This window comes from Capsicum annuum, chromosome 2 (assembly GCF_002878395.1).
Source record: "Capsicum annuum cultivar UCD-10X-F1 chromosome 2, UCD10Xv1.1, whole genome shotgun sequence".
NCBI classification, from domain to species: Eukaryota; Viridiplantae; Streptophyta; class Magnoliopsida; order Solanales; family Solanaceae; genus Capsicum; species Capsicum annuum.
Window position 1 is genome coordinate 20,929,231 of NC_061112.1, and position 22,395 is coordinate 20,951,625.

Consider the following 22,395-nt stretch of genomic DNA (forward strand, 5'->3'; position numbering starts at 1 on the left):
GAGGGTATAGTTGTACCATTTTCACTACTTGAGGAGTAGATTTTTGGATATATTATTTGAAATGAGCTTTTAAAAGTATAACTGATTTGTTAAATCATCATTTTCCTTATCCGCTTTGTCATTATCTATAACATCATCTCCGGGGTCAAAATTCATTTCAGTCTACAAACATGAAAACCATATTATTGAGTTGACTTCTAATTATGAGTTGACATGAAGGAGATATATTATTTAAGATTACACAAAAAATGTGCAATTAGTCTTACCTTCATATCTAATTGAGCTGATTGCCTCGGGAAATCTTGCATCACCTTCACGTGCTTTGAAGGGTCCATTTTCTACAAAGTCAACGAACAAATATTAGAAGGAATGAACGTGACTTCGCATGCAACACAAATGCCATTTTAAAATAGTATAATGGGGGCAAGGGAAGGGAAGGAGGAAAAAAGGAAAAAAGAAAAGAAGAGCGCAGAAACACAAGCGAATCAAAATGTTAGTCCCAATATAACCAACATCTTTAATTTGTCCTCACGGACAAGAGGGCTAAAGAGAACGAAAGTGACGTCCCACCAATAGGTGAAGAATGCAGGAACCCTCTCATTGTGACATCTATATCCATGTGTATGAAGATGCTTCAAGATTTCATTCTCTTTTGTCTAAAATGATTCTTTTGAGATTTTTTATTTTTTTTTGAGTTAATGGTCAAGAAGATTACAGCGTTAATCAGGTCAAAAAAGGGACCAACTAATAGTAGAAAAAGAAACAATTGATAGTTGATGTGTTTTTAGATAAATAATTGGTGATAGTTCAAGATAGATAAAGTGAACCGAGATTGTTCAAGTAGGTCGCTCCCAAAAATGTGATACTTCAAGTGTACTTTGGACCATTATCCCATATTACAATCAGGTCGCTCCCAAAAATGTGATACTTCAAGTGTACTTTGGACCATTATCTCATATTACAATCGGAAAGGATCTAAATTGCCCTTCAAGTATTGGAAATGATACAAATATATCCTCATTCACTTTGGGCTCTAAAATTGTCATTCTCATTCGGTATATGGTTCTATTTTGCCTTTTATCTTAACATACCCTTTAGAGAAAATAACTAGGATTTTCATTTAATGTGTGGCAGAAATATAACGCTCTATAAGTGGATAGGGAGGACACTTTAGAGCCCGAAAGTGGAAGGAAGGTGTATTTGTACCATTCCCACTACTTAAAAGGGTAAATTTTTGGGTATGTTTATTGAAAGGAACTTTGAAAAGTATACCTGATTTGTCAAATCTTTAGTTTCCTCTTCCACTTTGTCATTATCTATAAGATCATCTATGGCGTCGGAATTCATTTCAATCTACAAACACGAACACCATATAATTGAGTTATAGATAATTCATTCTAGTTACCAAATTATATAATTCATTCTCTCAGACAAACAAATGGAAAATTTTAAATTAGATGTCAAGATCTTTGGACATCGAATCTTATTCATAGCTTTAGCTGCTCTTTTCATGTCTGCAGCAATCGAAGATTGGGCAGATATTACCTGCAAAGGACATAAAAAAAGCTTTTCAAATGCATTGCAGAAGGGGAATGACAAACTGAAATCAGTAAGCATGTAACATGACTTGGTACAGTACCTGCAAATGAGTCGCTATACCTCTCATTTGAGCCCGACTACTTTGCAAGATGGTTATTTGATCTTTAAGCTTGCGAATTTGACGTTCTAGAAATTTTGTAGCTGTCTAAAAATGCAGAGAGAAAAGCAGATGACTCAAGAGTTTCAAACGATATAGTATCTGAGGTACTCAGTTGTTACTGAAGCAACACGATAAATTACAACTTCTAATTGAGCCCCCAAGAATGGTGCTCGAGACCCACCCTATTAGTTTTCCAGTCATTTCTATTTCAGCAACAAGTTTTTTTCCCTGTCCCATGAAAGAAAGAACTAACTATCACTTATTGATGTATTATCATGTGACGAGACACAAGTAAAAGAGAGTGATATAAATGAAAAGTTACATAAGCTCTAAAATCACAAAAAATTCTGTTATCTCATGAACATATATTATGCACTTTCAACAAATATCACATCCAAAACATCATCTTATCAAACCATGAAATATTGTCAACGATATGTGATAGTGTAATCAATATCAGATGGCTACTAAACCAGCAACTACTGATGAACATATGCAATTGGAAGATCCTGTAAATACATCCTTTAAAGATAAACTACTGCTAAATACCCTTCTACCTACTGTTCAGTACACCAACTCCCTTCCAACCAAGGAACTGGACTTGCGGGATGAAACCACACCTCTGCAAAGTCTTGATAACTTTATCCCAATAACCAAAGTTGATAAGAATCGACTCTACTCGCCGTGGAAATACTCCGTCATGGTTAAGCTAGTAGGACGAAGAGTGGGGCATCAACTGCTAAAGGAGAAGCTCAACAACCTATGGCGTCCATCAGAAGAGATACCCCTAATAGATCTAGGTGCGGACTTTTTCTTGATTAAGTTCAAGCAAGAAGAAACATGAACCATGCCCTTCACGAAGGCCCATGGTTTTTGCTAAACAGTTTCTTATCAGTTCAAAAGTGGGAACCTAAATTCAATGCATCACAAGCACGTATTGCTTATTCTGACATGGATTAGAATGCCGGAACTACCAAAGGAATTCTACGATTTGGATATTCTTCTCAAGGTAAGGAAGCAAAATTGGCACCCTCCTGAAAATAGACCCCACAACCCCATCTACATCACGGGGTAGGTATGCCAGGCTATGTATCCAAGTGCCTTTGGAACAACCGCTACAATTCCATATATATATATATAGGCACACACAGGCAACTGATCCTTTACGAAAGTGCAAATTTATCATGCACCAACTATGGCAGACTGGGTCATACATCATCTAAATGTACCCATAATCCTGTCAACCTTTCCGACCACGCAGATTCGCCAAAAGGCAAAGATTCAACAGAGGGATGGAAGCAAGTGCAATTCCCTGCACGATTAACTCAGAAGCTGCCTACAAGAACAAGAGCTGGTAACCATTTACATGAAAGTCAACTGCCTAAAGGTAAATTCTTGACAATGGATACCGCGAATGAACACAAAACAACCAAGCAGGAAAGGTCAGGTAAGTCTTCTGACCTCAAAAAATCTATTGAATCGGAGACAGCCACTTCTAATTACTATAGGCGCACTCAGGTAGGTTCTTGGACTCAAATTATTCAAGCAAATCAGGAATGGACACATCCGATTACATTAGTCAGTCCAAGTTTGCTTGCCTCTCGATAAGTAAGGATGACAATACTCTGGCTTCGACCAATCCCCTTTGTTCAAAGTCTATTTCTAACAACGAATCTTCGTGCGACACTTTTTATACCAATCCTGATAGGAATTTCCAGTGCACTCCTAATCACAACTCTTCTGAGGCAGGGCAAACCTCCACTTCCATTAATAAATCGTCCCTTTTTTCACCTTTACACCTCTCTTCACCTCTATATAATGCCCCTCTCTCCCCTCAATTGCCCTTTCAAGGGACTTCACATCCACCACAAACCCAAACCTCTGTTCCACCTCTTGAACAAATTAAATCCTCTAACGATGGGCAGCAACACCCAACCAGTTGAATCAAATATGAACATTGTGCTCCCGTTGAATCAAATGACCACGAACCAAGACGGGGAGATGGAGAAATGAGGGAATGCAGCCTTAGACGACCAAACAGGAGAGAAGCAAGATACAGAAGTGACAACGTCGTACATGGGTCAGGTATGAGTATTCCTCCTCAAAGAGCACTGTGCAAAAGAATAACCGTAAACTGTCCCATAAATATGTTCAAGTGCTCAGTCCACGTGAGACCGACGCTAAACCCAGATGTGGGGAAATAAGATGTAACAATGAGTCCCTCGATAAGGGACAGTAAACTGTCGGGCTCCCTCACAACAAGTTCTCTCATATTCTATTTACCCGTGAATTTTCTTATATGGAATTGTAGGGGTTCTCATTCCTCGGAATTTAAAAATAGCTGTAGACAACTCCTAAATGACTATAAGCCTGCTTTAGTTGTACTTCTTTAAACTCATAGAGGCAATCATCAAAGTATGCCCCAAGAGTTCAACTTTTCCAATATCATAGTTGTTCCAACTGAGGGTCACTCAGGTGGCATTGCCATCCTGTGGCATGCAGACCTTCTCCACGTTACTAACGTTGCTCTTACTCCACAAGAAATTCACTGCACTGTCTAGGTAAATCCTTTCACCACTTTTTAGTTATTTTCGGCTATTTATGCTCGTAATAACCTAGCCAATAGGTTGTCCCTATAGGAAATTCTTATAAGAATTTCTAACTCTCATAACGAGCCCTGGCTCTTGGGAGGTGATTTCAATGAGTTTACTAGCTCCGCGGAAAAAATTGGAGGTCAGGGTCTCTGTTACTCTAGAGTTGATAGATTCCTAGATTGCCTTAACTATTGTGGCATGATTGATCTTGGTTTTAGCGGGAGTAAATACACTTGGACAAACCTTAGAAGGCATGGTGGGATGATTCTGGAGAGACTCGGACGGCTAAATGCTAACTCAACTTGGCTTAATCTTTTCCCTAATGCATGTGTCAAGCATCTGTCTCGCATACATGCAGACCATTGTCCTTTGCTTCTGCAATTAAGTCCTCCTATTCTCATCCATAATAAGTCGTTTTGAATGGAAACAATGTGGGTTTCCCATACGGCAAGCTTGGATGGATAAAAACCATATTTCACTTATAAGAATTAACTCCTACCATGCATGTTCACGGGTACTCTAAAATAATAATTAAAAAACTTCTTTCAATCGAAGAATGGGGAACAACTTCCATGGCAAAAAAACACATGACCATGAGAGAATCAAGGATTGCTTTCACCTATTGGATTATGTAAAAGCTTTTGAAAAAATTTTTTACTACAATAATATAAAGCATAAACACACTTGGTTCGTAAACGTCTGTGCTAGGGTTTTTGAAGACCCAATACCAAATTGGTTCATTCAATGGTGGTCCTATCATGGCCCTTCTACCCAAGTCCTGCCTGAAGAATATTTGCATTTATACCAAATCTGGAAAGAATTCTCACCTGATTTAACAAAACTATATCACTCCGATCATGTTTGTAACATAGACAAAATTGATCAAATGTATTTCTTTATTGAATTTTCTATTTCATGGATACACCAATGGAGTATTGAATTTGGTTATACCAAAGAACAGATACCTGGTCTGTATAGGGTATTTTATACTAAGTTTTGGGATAAATTAACTAGAAAAGACCCTGTGACAAAAATCCTACATGGTCAAGAACTGCTTGATATTACCACTACCCCACCAAAAGATGTTGTAGAAGATCAAAATCTGAATTATATTTCCAGAAGAATTTCTGTTCATGAAGGAGATAAAATGGAACTGATCGAAAAATACTTGGCTGAAGTCCGGAATAAATTGCTAAAGACTGTAGCAGAAAGTTCAGACACGTCAATGAAAAGTCTTTCAAGCCATGAAGCTGAAGATATTCAAGAGTCTCAATCACTTCCACCAGAAAAAATTCTAGATGATAAAGAAATAGCCCAAGCAGAAGCATTCCTGTATAAATCTAAAGGAAAAGACAAGATGTGACCAGGTGGGTCCCAGCCAAAAAGAAAAAACTAAAATCGACGTCAGGCCCCATGGCCAATTTTACTATGCTTGTTTATATAATTATGCCTTTACTATGCTTGTTTTTTATGAGGGACACAAGGGACCCATAAACAGTAAAAACACTATGCATAATACTGTGCAAAATTCTCTTTTATATTATAAATAGCCGCCTCATTTGTATAGGGGAGGAAGAAGTTTTTCATTTTTCTATTTTCTCTTTCTCTCTAAGTTACCCTGCTCTCCCTTCTCTCTTCCTCTTGTATAAATTCCGAAGTTCAATAAAAGGCGAATAGCCACTGTTTGTCTACTGTTCCGGCCTTGCACTCGGCCACAAGTAAATTACTTAATCTTTCTTTTATTTTTATACATTTAATACAACTTCTATCCCATCCGTGACTATGTCCGGCTAAAAAAGCCTCTTATCCCTATGTTGAAAGACTAATATCATTTATAAGATAACTATGAAAGATTCAGACTCTAAAGAATTTTATAGCTTTTTGGGTTGGTTCCAAAATGATGGTAAATCGAGTTTAATATGACTTATATTAGCTTTGTCTCTGTGACTACGCCTAGAAAGCTGTGCCCCTTAAAGCCCTTTTGAAGATGAGGGTTGTCTTTAGCACAGAACTCCTACACACATGGGTTTAATATAAGTCTATTAAATTATCTGACAGGCCCCTTGTTTGGGTAAAAAGATTCCATGCAGTCATTAAATTATTTAAAGTTCTTTTATATTTCGATCGATGCCTTCGGTTCGATATTTCGACTAAGGCTTTATCCGGTATTATTATATAGGTCTGGCTTGCTGAGTGGCTTAGCCCAGCCTAAGTAAGATCTTGTAAATGAATTCGCTGCCTGTAAATGAAAAGGAAAATTCTTACCTTTATCATGTTAATGAAAAGGAAAATTCCAAGGGGCCACATTTATCATGTTACAACAAAAATATTCTTACCTTTTTTTTTGTGGTCGATTCGGGTAAACAAATTCATCTTTCAGGGCCATCCTTTCAGTCCTACAATATTAAATATCTCCCAACTTGCAGGATGATTTTGGTTTCTGACATCAAATCCAAAACCCACCAAGTCATTAACTATACGGATTGTTCTTTCGATGCTACTACAGGGCTTTCAACTATAGGAGGGGTGTTTAGAAATTGGATGGGGGATTGGTCCTTGATTTAGAAGAATGACCTATAGCTCAAAAGCCCTTGAGGCCGAAGCTGAGGCTCTGTGCTTAGGTCTTAAACTAGCACGCGATTATCATTTGATTCCAATGGAAACAAATGTGGATTCACTTCAACTTGTACTTTACTTAACAGATGAGACATCATGCCAAAATTCACCAATCTTCTTTGATTGCAGGTGTCTTCTCCACTAAGTGCATAATCCCCAGGTTTAGGTTTGCTATGTATATAGGGAATAAAATAGACTAGCAGACGCCCTAGTATCTACTACTACTGGTTTTGATGGCACCTCCTCGGCATCAATGGTGCTTTTTTGGGAATCTCCATCATCCTAAGGGATATTTTGAGTTCCGACAAACGGGGAGATTTAATACCTAGAAGAGTGAAGACCTTGTCAGATCACTCAGCTATATGTAATATAATAGCTATGAATGCTCCTATTCCTAGCACTGATCGGGTTGTAAATACTATAGATGCTACGGCTTTTGTAACGACTGAGCCAGCAGGAGTGGCTCCTTGAAAAATAAATAAAATTCATTTTCTACCCAAAAAAAAACATATTATGCACTTTCAAGAACAGATATCAGAATGAAGATCTAGACATACCTCCGATTGTAAAAGCAGAAATTTCCTTCTCAATACCTACATCACAATTTTAAAACTAAAATGAAACTTGTTTTTTAGAAAGTTAACTTTCAAAACTAAAATGAACTAATCAACAATTACTTTCAACTTAAAAGAAGCGCTTTCCACACACCAAAAACAAAAAATTGTGAATATCAATGTGATAGTATTCCTAACTTGCCCATTACATTTACAGAGATATAATTACCATATGAATTACCTATTCACAGAACAGTTTGGCCTACGTTACCTACAAGGCTGCTCATATAAACCAATTTAGCCTCCGCAACCCCATAAAGAAAGATACTTTGCAAAAGAATATAACGATTCACTATTTGAGACTCCATTGTATACACTAATCTCCAGTAGACATGATACACTTCTTAAATCCTCTGCTAGCGAGTTGCTCTATTTACTCCCTGAGCCTGTGAGGTCACCGTTTCTCTCACTCGTATAGCTTGGGGTTTTGATAACATTACATTCTGACTGGAATTACTTGTATAGCTTGGGGTTTTGATAACATTACTTTCTGAATGGAATTAACATTACTTTCTACCAACCATCCAAACGAATATTGCGATAACTCGTAAAGCCCCCACCATCATCTAGTACCAATGAAACCAGACAAACATATTGCGTCCAATTCACCTATGAGCTCAATAAAAGTGTAAAAATGATTTATCGTTGATAGCGTGAGTCAGTTCTCTTCTACTCTTCTCTACCATCATATCAAGGAAGAGAGGATCCTCCCTTATAACGTTTGCCAATAACACGGCTTTAGTTGCATATAATGAGTAGCCCCATCTGTCCATTTCCTTCATGACAATTGTCATTTCACTAACTCTGTTGCACTCAGTATGAGCTTCGTCGAGTTGATAATTTTTCCACAATCTGTAATAACCATTAGACAAAGTGCCATCTGCGTATAAATTAGGTAAGATCCCGACAGATAGCACTTCGCCATAATTTTTTTTTGCATCGCCCTTCCCAACTTCAAAAATACCTTGATCAACCTCCAAATTGCTACTCTCCCCAACTTTACCCTGTACTGTATTATTATTATTATTATTATTATGGAATGAAGAATATGCTCTTGTTGCCGAACAAGAATGAGGAATTCTGGTGAAGGGAATAATGGCATCCAATTTGCGCAAAAGAATTCTCATTTTCGACGGCGGCTAAGGAATCTCTTATCAGTGAACCCACAATTTTGGTGTGCCTACAGAGATGGTTACCTCACACCACTTTTGTAGATATCAAAAGTGTAGAGTTGGCAGAAATCCCATATACAATTATTATTAAATTAAAAATTATAAATTTTAGCAACATAATTAGATAATCATATTAATAACTTTTTTTATGGCAAGTTATAGCAACTTTTTAAAATATATATATTATTTTTATTTTATTTTCAAATTTTGGTATTTAATTTTACAGATTAAAGTTAGTTTCATATTTATAGGTTTGTAATCAATCTTCTCATTAAATAATGTATTGATAATTATGGTAAAAATATATATTATGATATTTTATTTCAAAAGATTGCAAACTATTCTGAACTAACTTTATTAAAAGAAGATTTTTATTTTGACCTAAACACTCTTTCATTCTCAAAGTAGTTTTTTCTCCATTGACATGCTTAAGTTATTTCTTAAAAAAAAAAATGGGATTTACTCATGTTTCTCATTCTTATCTTGTATATATATTTATTAGACAGTTTCGTATATGAAATTTGTATAAAATCAGTATGAAATATCAATATTTCGTTCAAGATTTATAAAATAGTTTCCTACATATTATATTTATACAGAATGAGTATAATGATCTCAGAAGTTGATATAAAAATCAACTTTCACCAAATATTATACGTTATTATTTATTTAAATTTATGACATAAATATACAAACTTGCATTTTTTGAATTATTTCGTATATGAAACCTGTATAATATCAAGATTACATTCAAGGTTTATAAAATAGTTTCTTACATATTATATTTATATGAAATGAGCACAATGTGATTGTGATATTCAATTAAGAAGATGTAGTTAAGATTATAAATTAAATGGAATCAGTTTATAAAGTGTTTTTGTGTATATCACATTTGTATGAAATAGATATATAAACTGATATTTATGGATTGTGATATTCAATTTAGGTGATACTAGTTTATACGCTCATTTCATACACTATGTGCTTGTCTCTTTGAATCAAGATTCTATCTCATCTAATTTTGTATTAAATTAAGATTTAATGAACACTATCATTTTTCCTGCTGAAAGAAAAAACAATCAAGATTTATAAAGAAAAATTGCAGTATATATGATTGACACAAACTTAATTGATATTTAATTCATTCAACCATGTGAAAGACGAAATAACTATTAAATTAGCATAATAATGAATAAAAAACTGCTTAAATACCAAAACTAAACTTTGTTCATACCAACAATCATAGAAAGACAATTGTAATGAACACCAAAAATATTAAAATACAATATTCATGTCTATGTATGCCTTTTTTTTTAGGAAAATTGAACTAACAATGTCTCTCATGATCTTCGGACCACCAAGTCTGCTCGTAACATTGTCAGTCACCGCACTTTCACTTATCGCACTATTATCTTACTTTTTTCGAGCATAATCTCAAAGTAGCGCACCATATCTCATACAATGGTTGGAAGCATTGAACTTGTTGGTTTAATATCAACCTTAATCTCAATTTTGGTTGAATTAATATCAATTTTTAATTATGTGATATTGCAACAATCAATCCTTTATACTTTGAATCTGCATCATACATTATCCCATCTACAGCAAAATCTCTAGGTCTACCTATAAACATTATACAAATTTCATTAGTAAGACTTATACGAAATTTCACAACTAAAATGACGAATTATTTTCGTACAAGAATTATACAGTATGAAAGTATTGTAATTTCGTATACTTCTTGCTAATGAAATTCGTCATTTTAGTTATATTGCATTTCGAATTCAACTTTGTACGAAAATAATGGTGAGGAAAAATGAAATGAAATGGGTTACAAGAACTTCACAATATAAAGTAGCCAAAGATTCAGAATTTGAATATGTCTCTAGCATATATATTTCCATATCCGCAAGAAATTATGTGTTATACCCCGAGATATGCAGGAAAAAGAGAACGTATTTTTAGTATAAATTTTGATATACACACAAGGAAAATAAGGTTGTGATACACTTTTTCTTTTAGTAAAAAAAGTCGTGATATACATTTAAAGTTGTGATATTTACAAAATAAAAGTAGCCAAAGATTTTGATTTTGAAGATTCAGATTCTAGACATTCACATTTTGAATATATCTCTATTATATATATTTGTCTATCCACGAGAAAAAGAAAAATAATATTTGAAATCTTTTATATACATTGAATATATAAAGTTTTAATATACGTATTAATATACACATTATTAGTTTGTTATATATGAGAATATACAAATTTAATTTTGGCTGAAAAAAATGATTTTCTACGTCGATGATGGCTGGAAGTTCAATGGCTGGTTGGAAACAAGAAAAAACGTGTTGTAGTTAGTTTAGGCTATTATTTGCTAAAATTAATTATTGGCTACAAATATGCTAATATTTTCCATGTAATGTTTATAACAGTCCATATAGCCATACTTTATTTTCATAACCTTATTATAGCCAACTTTCACGAATTATTTACTTTTATTAGCCAGATTAATAATTTAAAGTAATAGTAAGATTTTGATTCTAATCATGTGTTGATAAGGGAAAGGATAAGTATGTTTAATGTATGATAATTGTGTAATTCATGTATAATTATCTTTTAATGTATAATCATCATATAATTAAGGGAAAAGGGTCAAATTTACTCCTCTACTTTGGAAAATTAGCTAAATATATCATTCGTCATACTTTGTGGTCAAATTTACCCTCGTTGTCATACTTTAGGGCCAAATTTACCCCTCTACTTGGAAAAATTGGCTAAATATACCCTTCATCATACTTTGGGGTTAAATTTACCTCTGATGTCATACATTGGGATCAAATCTACCCTCGTTGTTAAGAAAGTTTTCATATGTACCCTTTTTTAATAGAAAAACTCAAATCAACGTTAAATACCCAATTTTTTAAAAATAAATACACCTTAATCTAACGCATTTGATATGACTGAAGACACAAAAAAGACACGAATAAATATACCACTTTCAATTTTGTTGGCCAATTTTCAAATGAGATTAAGCCACTAGATATTTATCATACATAACCCATGAAAAATTGATTTGCATCTGTGCAAACACAAAAAAATATATCTCTCTATCAGTTCGTGGATCTACATTAGAGAAGAGCTCATTAAAAATGGCACTTGACGATCTAATGCAATAGATTAGGCTCACTGGATATTTCTCGGAATGATTGAGTTAACAAGTCTCCCTATGTGTCAATCGGACATCTCTTCATTCATATATCTTTATATGCAATTTAGATCTATACAAAATTTTTATCGTGTCATTTGCTCAGAAAATTTATTCACTGGTTCTAGAATTTTGATGCACATAAAACTGCATACCAAATTTTGAAATTTGAACATAATCGAACAAGAACAAAGTTTGTAATAGACATTTTCTCTAGTTTCATGCTTCTTCATTATCCCATTATGTTTTACGTTTGTTCATTTGTAAACAATCTACCAGTGTTGCACGTTGAAAGAAAAGCATTTTTGCTCATTGAAAAAATTCGACCAACAAAACTGAGGGAGAGGTATATTTGTTTGTAAATTTTTTATGAGTCAGATCGGGCGAATTAGATTAGGATGCGATTTATTTTTTAAAAAATGGAGAATTTAATGTTGATTTGGGTTATCCATTAAAAGAAGGCTACAAGTGAAAAGTTTCTTAATCACGAGGGTAAATATGACCCAAAAGTATGAAATCGGGGGTAAATTTGGCCTCAAAGTATGACGAAGGGTATATTTAGCCAATTTTTCAAAGTAAAGGGGTAAATTTGGCCCTAAAGTATGACAGCGAGGGTAAATTTGACCACAAAGTATGACGAAGGGTATATTTAGCTAATTTTTCAAAGTAGAGGGACAAATTTGACCCTTTTCCCTATAATTAATGTATAGTTATAACATTGGATAGATATGTCACTCTAATTCATATAACATGGGGCAGGCCTTCCACTCTAATCCATATTTGGTAGGCGTGACACTGAGATCCATATAAAATTAGACAGGCGTGTCACTTCGATCTATATAACATTGAGCAGGTACGTCAATCCGCTCCAAATGAAATGTAACATAAAATGCATAGGCACACAACTCCTGATCCACTAATGCGTCGTGGAAACACAGAACTTTCGATGCTTAAAACAAAGAATTTATGCTTGGATTTAGGATATTTTAGTAGATATGATGTGGTTTTGTGGTTATTGCGGGCGAAACAGGTATATAATAGTCTTGGAATGAATTGTAAGAAAAAGCCTTTAGAAAGATGAAGTCTGCAGATGATACGAGTCATCATACCAGTCGTCAACACACCATACGGCTCGTATGACTGACTCGTAAGCACAACAGTGATAAAAGCCAAGCAAAAAAGTTAAGTAAAGTGAAGACACGACTGTAGCGTATGATCCGTAAGACATTGATACGGGTCGGGACAAGCAACCGTAAAGTGAACAAAATCTCAAGGAGAGATCCAATGTTCAAGTCATAGAAGAAGACGAATCGAAAGTTTGAGTATGACTCGTATGGATAAATCATAAGCTAACCAGTATTCAAAGAAGTGAAAAAGTGAGTCCCAGGTAGTAATGAGTGAAGGCCACGAGTAGTATGGTCAAGGTATGACTCGTGAGTATGAGTCGTAAAGATAACAAAAACCTGGAGCCCTGGAAGATCACACACTGGAGAGCATACGACTAGCACAATACGACTCGTAAGAATACTTTACGAGTAGACGACGCGAGTCGTATGTTGGGCCAACTTACTTTTCCTATTTCATTTTAATTAGGATTTCTAAGTTGTTTTGAGATACTATAAATACTTTAGGGTTATTCCTTTCTTAGGTTACGCATTCTTATGCACTTTTACATACTTTACATTAATTCTCAAGATTTTTGGGTTATTATTCAATTGAAGACTTCAAATTTTATTCGTTTTATTCTTGCGCATTTAATTGCATGTATTCTTTATTGATTATCATGGATTGTTGCATGAACACGAGCAGCTAATTTTCTTGACTAGGGTTGTGGGAACCCTGGCAGATTAACTACGTAAAGGAAGTAGGAGATTCATATTTTCTATTGTAGCTTTATGTATCTCAATCTTCTTCATATAATTTACCTCAGAGCTACTGCAGAAGCTTGAGGATTGCCTATATTCGATAACGTCCTCACGAGGGAGTTTGAGGGATTATAAAAAAAGAATTAAGACAGTAATTTGAGATTCACGTCCATCTTATAATTCCACTATTTTATCTAATCAACTTGAGACTCAAAAGGTGAAAGTTGAGTTGAAGTCATAGGTAAGGAGCAACAAGGCGACGCCCTGAGACTTACAAGGTAAAGAATGAGATTTATCAACGCGTTCACAAGACAATTGATAATACATAGCTTGTCGACTTTACATGTAGAGCAGCAGAATAAATGGGTTGAACACGAGAAATTTACGGAGTTGAAAAGCCAGGGAGAACACAATCCTAGCATTCGTCTTCTATTTTTTACAAACTCAAAGCATTCAAGTTTAGTTACTACTACTATTGATTTCCAAGTTCCCCCCATTTACTTTTCTGCACTGCTCGTGAATTACATCAAGTTAAGAGATTATTCAATATTTTCCCCATGTGATCGACCCCAACCTAGTTGGGGTACTATATTTGGCATCGACCGCAACATACTTCTTTGGAGTTGAGTTTTGGGTGATATCAAATTTTGGCACTGTTGTCGGAGAAGACGGTTTGAAGAGTTAATTGAAGTTAGTAAAGTTTGCGGGTTTTATTTTCTATTCTTGATTTGGCATATGCCGGTGTATGCCAAGCACAAAGAGTAGAGGCAATCCCTTACTCCCTTTTGATGCAAAGCCAGAAAAAATTCTTCAAACACCGCAAAAGAATGTCAGAGCATATTCGTGATGATGTTCCTACTGGGTTCGGAACCCTCAAATTATCCCTCTTCCTCCTCCTGTTGATCCCAATATAACACTTTCTCGTGCTTCAGGTGATCTACAGAATATTTTAGATTTACAGATGCAACAACTTTTAACTGCTACAAAAGTAGAGAGAAGAGCAGTCAAAGAGGCTTGAGCAGCTGAAGAGGCTAGGTTAGCTTACCAAGGAGATCTAGCCAGGCCAAGACATGTATCCAAACATCGAGATAAATTTCAGAGAGGCAGAGCTCCATTGATTCTTGCATATCAGCCTCTACACCCATATGATGAAGAAGAAGATATGGGTTATGTTGAACCTACTGAAACAAGAGCCATCGTTCCTCCTGCTTTACCCCCCCTCCCCCTAAATGTTAAGTTTGATATTACCAGTGCTATAATCTAATTGTTGAACTTAAAGGGTGTATTTTCGGGATCAACAATTGATGATGCAACTATACATTTGGCTAACTTTACTAGGATATGCATGTCATATATAATTTTGGGGGTGGATCAGCAAGCTTTGAGGTTGAGTTTGTTCCCGTTTTCACTGATAGGTGAAACATCACTATGGTTAGGGGAACTTTTAAGAGGTTCAATCACTATTTGGTATGAGTTGCAAAGACAGTTTCTGAACAAATTCTTCCCTCTTGCAGGAATTTTACAATTGAAAGATAAAATTTACAATTTTAGAAGTTGCCTGCAGAATCCATGCATGAGGCGTGGTTTAGATTCAAGAAGAAGCTAAGCATAGTACCCAATCACAGAACTACAGGGTCGAACTTATTGGAAAACTTATATAGATCGCTAAATGTTACCTCAAGAGCAAAGACAAATATAATTTTAGGAGGTGCATTCATGCATCTTCGGTGGGATGATAAGAAAGATATGCTAGGTGATATTTCGATGACTAATCGAGGATAGTATACTAGAGATGTAAAGCATAGTGCAGATACATATGCTATTGGAGCGACTAATAATTATGGAGTTGGTCGGGATTTGGTATCACAAGAGGTTGCATAGCTTTGGATAGATATTGGGCTGCTTATAAAATAATTCCCAATAATGAATGCTGAGAAAATAAATACAGTTGCGACACAAGGATCTACTTCTAGGACTTTTGAGACTGAATCTGAGGAGGAAGTGAAGTATCTTGATCTTCAGTTGTCAGATTTCCGAGCCCAAGGGTAAGAAAATTATGGTTGGAACTATTATAATGATAGATATAGGCATAGATTTGGGTTAGAGTCCCTTACATAATACGACTTGAGGTTAGAGTCCATTGCCTAATGAAATATGTATGAGGTTAGAGTACCATGCATAAAAAGGGCATGAAGTTAGAGTCCCTTTCCTAACGAAGATTTGTATATGTGGTTAGAGTTCTTTGACTATTAAAGGTGTGCATGTGGTTAAATTCCCCGCCTAATAATAAATGTTTGAATCTATAAGTGTGAAAGGTTGGAGTCCTCCACCTCCTGATATGTGAATGAGTACACTGAGAATGATTGATAAGTCTTGCTTCCTTGTGACACATTATGAACATGTTATGTACATATATATATATATATATATATATATATATATATATGTATGTATAATTAAGTATATAAATATGGTTGAATATAATGTAATGATTTGGCTTTAAATGATGATGCTATTTTATCCTTATTCTTGAGTTACATGCTAGCTCTCCAACCGCTAACTATCTCTGAGCGTTATGTCCCCACGCGACATAGGGGCCGGAGCATCTTCTTCTCTTCCTACGCAGTGACTGGTGTTCAAGCAATTCGTGTGATTGGCCTTGAAGTGGTGAGCTTCTATACTTCGGAAGTCATACGTTCTCTAGTCTTTAATTTATGTTTTAGACTTGACTTAGTTTTGGTTTTGGCTATCGTCGGGGGCATGTCCCAACATATACATTTACAGACATCGAATTTGTATAGAGGTATTATGAGTGAATGTGGACTTGGGTATGTTGGCATTAATAAAATGTTGAGACATGTTTAATGTATGATTATTAGAATGGTTTTCACTATCCTGAATATATAGTCGGAGTTCATCTGACACTTGTGGTTTGATATAGTGATTAGGTTGGGTTGGCGGGGAGACCTTTGATCCAAGTTGGGCTTAAGGTGCCCACACGACATGGATCAGTTTTGAAGCGTGTCAAGTTGGTATCAGAGCCTAGGTTCATGGTCAGTTAGGAGTCCATAATGTCGTGTCAAGTAGAGTCTCTTTTATGGGTGTGAAGCGCGCCACACTTATAAGAGAGAGGTTACTAGACATTTCAGGAATGTTTTTCTTTCTTTTGTTTAGACCTCAAGTTATAGAGTCTAAGGTCTTGGATTTCTCTGATTTCTATTTGTTATCTTTTAGATCATGCCTCCAAGGAGATCTGATACTCAGGCAGACGTTTTTGTCCTGATTGGGGACAATATGGATGGAGCTCATCCAACTTTTGAGGTTCAGACCCGGGCTAAAGCTGCAATATTTGACCATCTTTGTAGGGTTCCACCGATCCCTACCAACCCCAACTATGAGAGTGAAACTCCTTCTCAGTCAAACAAAGGGGATGCTACTAATGCCCAGTTTCATCGCTCTATCAACCTTTTGACTTAATTGATAGCCTATCAATCGAAGAGTGATGCTCCAACTATTCTATCTTCTGAAGTCACGAGAGTTGGATAATTCATGAGGTCGAACCCTCCTATATTTACGGACACCAAGATTGAGGAGGATCCTCAAGATTTCATTGATGAAATAGAGAAGATCTTCCAGGTTATGCATGCTACAGAAGTTGAGGGTTTTGAGTTTTTTTCTTACCAATTGAAGAAAGTAGAGCACCAATGGTACGAAGAGTGAATAGTGTCGAGAGGTGTGGAGGCTAGTGCTGTCGTATGAGAGGATATCCCTGGTGCCTTCCTTGACCATTTCTTTCCTCAAGAGTTGAGGAAAGATAAGGCAAAAAAGTTTGTGAACTTGAAATAAGGAAGGATGACAGTCAAAGAATACGCCTTGAGATTCCATCAGTTCTCTGAGTATGCTCTTGAGATGGTTTCTAGCATGAGGGCTAAAATGCGTAAGTTTGTCTCCGGATTATCTCGTGAGTTGGTTCTTGAGAGTAAAGTTGCTTTGTTGATCAAAGACTTGGACATCTCTAGGTTGATCGTTTATATGCAACAAGTGGAGGATGAGAAAAAAAAAAGCAAGTTGAGTTTGGTGAAAGGCAAGGAAAGAAGTTTGGACCTTTTAAGCATAACGGTAGAGGTGGTAGTAAGTGTCCTAGAAAGAAGTGGGGAAGTTTGGGTTTTTTCTCCCAGGCTAGTGTTCCTTACCTGAAGTCATCAAGTGATCGTTGGTCTCAGTTTGGTGAGGGGTTTTGGGTGCCCAATTTATGATTAGTTGCGCTCAGTCGGCTCCATCCTACTTACCTTGCAGGTTCTGTGGTCAGCCTCATCGCGGTCAGTGTAAGAAAAGGCGGAATAAATATTTTAGATGTGGTCAGATTGCGCACATACAACGATATTGCCCTTCTCTAGCCTCTTCTTAGGCCAACAGGGTCCCTATTGCTACTTCATCTACCCTTGCACCAAGGGTACTATTTCTATTTCTGCTTTTATTTTTGGCATTGACGCTGGCCAGAACTATTCGTATGCACTTACTACTCGCTAGGATTCTGAGGTGTCTCCCAATGTTTTCACAAGTATGTTGAAACTTTTCTATCATGAGATGTATTATTTACTTGATCCATGGTCTACTCTTTCTTATGTGACCTCGTATGTAGCTGTGCATCTTGGTTTTGGTCCTGAGAGTCCGTCAGTTCTTTTTTCTGTTTTTACCCTGCTAGGAGACTCTGTGGTTGTTAAAAGAGTCTATAGGGTGTGTGTGGTATCTATTAGTGGTAGGAAAACTCTTGTAGACTTGATAATACCGGACATGGTTGATTTTGATATCATTCTGGGGATGGATTGGTTGTACTCGTACTATGCATCCTTAGATTTTTGGACCTGTAGAGTCATGTTTAAATTCTCTAATGAGTCGGTCATTGTATGGGAAGGTTTTTTCTTAGAGAAGGTTTATTTCATACCTTAGAGCCTAAAAGTTGATCTCTAAAGGGTGTTTGTATTATTTAGTCTGAGTTAAAGATTCTACCTCAGAAGAACCTTATCTAGAATCTATTCGCGTGGTTAATGAGTTTCCCGAGGTTAAGGTGTTTGTATTATTTGGTCTAAGTTAAAGATTCTACCTCGGAAAAACATTCTCTAGAATCTGTTTGCGTGGTTAATGAATTTCCCAAGGTTTTACTCGATGATCTTCTCGGTTTTCCTCCCGATAGAAAAAATGATTTTGGGATTGATCTTGTTCCGAACACTCATCCGATTTCTATTCCCCCTTATTGAGTGGCCCTGATAATGGAGTTGAAAAAGCTTAAGGAGCAATTGAAAGACCTCTTAGACAAAAGTTTTATCCATCCTAGCGTGTCTCATTGGGTTCTTCCGTGTTGTTTGTGCGCAAGAAGGATGGTTTCCTTCGTATGTGCATTGATTATCGTTACTTGAACCAAGTGACCATTAAGAATAAATATCATCTTCCTAGGATAGATGATTTATTCGATCAACTTCAAGGTCCGAAGTGTTTCTCTTAATCTTAGGTTGGGTTATCATCAGCTTAAGATTAGGGATGTGAATATCCTTCAGACTGCCTTTAGGACTTAGTATGGTCACTATGAGTTTTTAGTCATGTCTTTTGGGTTGACCAATGCCCCGATGATATTTATGAATTTGATGAATAGGGTTTTCCATCTATTCTTGGACTTATTTGTTATTGTCTTTATCAATGACATCTTGATATATTCTAAGAGCAAGATGGATCATGCCAATCACCTCCATGCCATGTTGCAAACTTTGAAGGATCATTATTTGTATGTCAAGTTCTCTAAGTGTGAGTTTTAGTTGAGGGCGGTGACCTTCCTTAGTCATGTTACCTGTGAGGGGATCATGGTAGATCCTCAAAAGGTTGTAGCAGTTAAGAAATGGCCTAGAACTATAACTCAAATTGATATTCAGAGCTTCTTGGGTCTAGCTGGTTACTATAAAAGATTTGTGGGGAGTTTTTCGATCATAGTTGCCCCATTAACCCAGTTGACCCAGAAGAAAGTCAAGTTCTTGTGATTAGATACATGTGAGGGTAGTTTTGAGAAGCTGGAAGATAAATTGACTTCGACTCTGGTTTTGACCTTGCCCGAGGGTAATGATGGTTTTGTGGTATATTGTGATACTTCTCGTATTGGTCTTGGTTGTGTATTGATGCAACATGGTAGGTTAATGGCCTATGCTTCTAGGCAATTGAAAGTTCATGAAAAGAACTACCCTACCTATGACTTAGAGTTGTTAGCCGTGGTTTTTGCTTTGAAGATTTGGCGACATTATCTCTATAGGGTTTATATTGATATCTTTTCCAATCATAAGAGTCTTCAGTATGTATTTATTCAGAAGAAGTTGAACCTCAGGCAAAGAAGGTGGGTTGAGTTGTCAAAAGACTACGACATGAGTCTTCACTACTATCCTAGTAAGGCTAATGTAGTCCTCGATGATCTTAGTAGATTGTCCATGGGAAGTTTAGCACATACAGATGAGGATAAGCGGGAGTTAGTGAAGGACATTCACTATTTGGCAAATCATAGATTTTATCTCACAAACTCCGGGGATAGTGGTGTATTTGTGCATTCGGTATCTCAATCATCTCTTATTATTGAGATAAAGGAAAAACAAGTGTTGGATTCTGACTTGATAAATATTAAGAGTAATGTGGGTCAACAAAAGATTGTTGACTTTGTGATTGGTGGTGATGGTATCTTGAGATACCAAGATAGGCCATGTGTTCCTGACGTCGATAGATTGAGGGAAAAGATCATGGATAAGGATCATGGATCCCATTATGCTACTCATCCCAGTTCTATGAAGATGTATCATGATCTTAGAGAGTTCTATTGGTGGAATAATGAGAAGTGTGATATGACTAGCTATGTGGCTAAGTGTATGGTGTGTCAACAAGGGAAATTTGAGCACATGAGGCCCAGTGGTTTATACCAAGAATTTGTGTTGCCCGAATGAAAGTGGGAAATAATAAATATGGATTTCGTTATCAATCTTCCTTGGTCTCGAGATCAATGTGATTTTATTTGGGTCATTGTTGATTGAATGACCAAGTCCGCTCACTTTTTACAGGTAAGGACTAATTACTCAGCAAAGGATTATGCTAAGTTGTATCTTGCGGAGATCGTAAAGTTGCATGGTGCTCTGATTTCTATAATTTCAGATTGTGATACTCTGTTCTCATCTTACTTTTAGCAGTATTTCCAAAAAGTTTTGGGTACTAAGATGTGCCTTAGTACTGCTTTTCACCCATAGATGGATGGACAAGCGGAGAGAGCCATCCAAACATTAAAGGATATGTTGTGAGCTTGTGTGATTGATTATGGTAGTAATTGGTATGACCACTTACCTTTGATTGAGTTCACCTATAATAATAGTTACCGCTCTAGTATTGGCATAGCTCCTTTTGAGGTACTGTATGGTAGGAGATGTCGTTCTTCTATTAGGTGGTTGATGTTGGCGAAGTAAGTTGTTTGGTCCCGACTTAGTTCACCAAGCCTTCGAGAAGGTGAAGTTGATTTATGATAGGTTGAAAAACGCTCAAAGTCGTCAAAAGTCCTATGCAGATATGAGGCGTAGGGACTTAGAGTTTAGTGTTGGTGATTGGATATTCTTAAAAGTATCTCCTATGAAGGGGGTGATGTGATTTTTCCAGAAGGGGAAGCTTAGTCCCCGTTATATTGGTCCCTACTTGATTTTGAAGAGGGTTGGCAATATTGCCTATGAGTTGGAGTTTCCTTTTAGTACCGACTCCATTCACCCAGTTTTTCATGTGTCCATATTACGGAAATATGTGGGTGACCCTTCCTTGGTTGTTCCCTTAGGGGATGTTGGTATTTCGAACTCTTTGTCCTTTGAGGAGTTTCCGGTAAGGATCTTGGATCAACAAGCTTACTGGTTGTGAACGAAAGAGGTGGCTTTGGTGAAGGTTCTATGGAAGAACCAAAAGTACGAGAAAGCTACTTGAGAAGCGGAAGAGGCCATGAAGTCCAAGTATCCGCATTTGTTTTCCATTTCGGAAACTCGTGATTGAGGTATGTGTTAATCTTCTTACCTTGACTTATGTCTTTGCTAGACAATGGGTTAAAGTCCTCAATGCTTTGAGATGATTTATGTCTTTGATAGATAATGGGCTAAAGTCCCTAAGTTTTGAAATGAGCAAGTATTTTGATAAGTAATGAGTTTGAGTCCTAAGGTCGATGAAATGAGTGGTTGATTTATAATGATCATGCTATGTGTTGTATCACTGATTGTATGCTTGTTTCTAACTTGCTTAAAGGTTGGTTTGATGTGTGATAATGCATTAAATTGTGTCTATTCTTGCCTACCCGTAATTCGAGGACGAATGATCCAAGTGGGGAAGAATTGAAACATCATGATAAAATTTTCTCATTTGAAGTTACTGGACTAGGTACAACTTAAGGTACTAGTCGTACCCTATGGATACGACTTGGTGACCCTCTCTCGTACCCTAGGCAATGTGGTGGGGATTAATCACTGTCCTAGGTACGAGTTAGCCTCCCCTTAATCGTACATTGGGGTTTGAGTCGTACCTAACCTAGTTGTATAGAGTGTTGTCTTGAACTTGAGTGGACTATTTTTGGTACGGGTTA

At 36.4% G+C, this 22,395-nt stretch overlaps 1 long non-coding RNA gene across 4 annotated transcripts in view; it reads right to left on the bottom strand.

The window, feature by feature from the left end:
* LOC107857578 overlaps positions 1–8,760 on the bottom strand; it is an 18,921-nt gene extending 10,161 nt beyond the window's left edge. Inside the window, exons 1-5 of one of the 4 annotated variants that reach the window (XR_007051234.1) lie at positions 7,735–8,752; positions 7,467–7,502; positions 1,640–1,927; positions 1,273–1,545; positions 267–338 (exon numbers count right to left, since the gene is read on the bottom strand). This is a non-coding gene — a long non-coding RNA (uncharacterized LOC107857578). Of the gene's footprint in view, positions 1–266; positions 339–1,272; positions 1,546–1,639 lie in introns of all 4 variants that reach the window. The other 3 variants (XR_007051245.1, XR_001670896.2, XR_007051232.1) reach the window with 3 other exon arrangements.
* Positions 8,761–22,395: the final 13,635 nt, after the last annotated feature.